We start from the raw sequence: 1,354 nt of genomic DNA on the forward strand, positions 1-1,354 counted from the left end.
GTTCCTCCATGTCCATAAATGTTTACCTATAATCAAAGAACTCTAGCATCAATACTACAATATCTTAATAATTTTGCTTTAATATAACTTTTAATATATGATAGGTTATGTCTTTTAAAACTTTTATAGCAATCTAACTGGCAAAGATGCATCCATGTTATATGGGAAAGTATAAGAGCACGAATAAAAAATTGCTTTCCCTATTTTTGACACTTGGACTTAGATTTATGCTCTTGGCTTCTCAATGAAAACCCTTGACACACACAAACACACACACACACACACACACACACACACACACACATACACACACACATACTCTAACACTTGCCCCAGAACTTTGCCACAATTTTCAGAGATTTTATATAATATTTCTGATAACTTGATATCTTACTTGATAGACATTATTATTTTTCCCATTTTACAGATGAGAAAACTGAAGTTAATTAATTTTAAGGAAATTGACCATTAGATTATGTTTTTCAGATATTATATATTTCAGAACATCCAATATTACTTGCCTATGAAGAACACAAAAATTTGATCATCAGTTACTTACTTCTTATAAAAAGTCATTATTATGGATCATGGTGAAATCTGTTATAAATCAATAATAATGGACTATGTAGAGGAGGTTGTCAAAGCACTTCCATACTTCCGAATCATGATATACTTGTGAAGCTTATTCTTTAGTTTGATGCTACAGTCATGGACTATTTTCATCAAACTGTCCTGCATTATATTCTAAGTGATTATTCTTGTTGAAAAATGTATCCTATCTCTGATTACCTCATATATAGTTGTGCTCTCTGCCCTTGCTTTTTGATAGCAATTTATCTAGGAATGCTTCATGTGAAGTTATACTTAAATAATTTTAAAAACTTCTTCCCATGTCTTTGAGGTGATATAATCAAAGTGAAATTGTAAAAGATTACTTATTGGAGATGAATCCCTTCAAAAAAATTCCTGAAGTGTGCCTGAAAGAACTCCTTACTGCAGACTCACTAGTGCATCGAATTTCAGTAAAATAACTAGTATAGAGCTGGTATGCTCATCAAAATATGAGGAATTCCAGCAAAAAGTTTCACTAGCATACAACAGACCAAAGTATATTAAAAAGTGTTTCTACTAAAAAGTATAGCTTGAAATTAAATGTACTGACTATAAGAGTTACTCAACTACTCTTTATATGAGTACATATCCAATTTACATTTCTTCACTTCATATGACCTTTTCTTCCATAATAGAAATTGTATAATGAGTGAAATTATTGTTATGTACTCATAATAATTCAGGCAAGTGCTATACGTTCTGGATCAGTTGAGGAAAATAAAAACATTTCAGTCCTTGATTT

General features: G+C 30.6%; 1 long non-coding RNA gene across 1 annotated transcript in view; it reads right to left on the minus strand.

The window, feature by feature from the left end:
- LOC111744338 overlaps window positions 1–801 on the minus strand; it is a 7,683-nt gene extending 6,882 nt beyond the window's left edge. The window contains exon 1 of the long non-coding RNA XR_002782119.1: window positions 560–801. This is a non-coding gene — a long non-coding RNA (uncharacterized LOC111744338). The remainder of the gene's footprint in view (window positions 1–559) is intronic.
- Window positions 802–1,354: the final 553 nt, after the last annotated feature.

Source organism: Pteropus vampyrus, unplaced genomic scaffold, assembly GCF_000151845.1.
Source record: "Pteropus vampyrus isolate Shadow unplaced genomic scaffold, Pvam_2.0 Scaffold133, whole genome shotgun sequence".
Taxonomy (NCBI): Eukaryota; Metazoa; Chordata; class Mammalia; order Chiroptera; family Pteropodidae; genus Pteropus; species Pteropus vampyrus.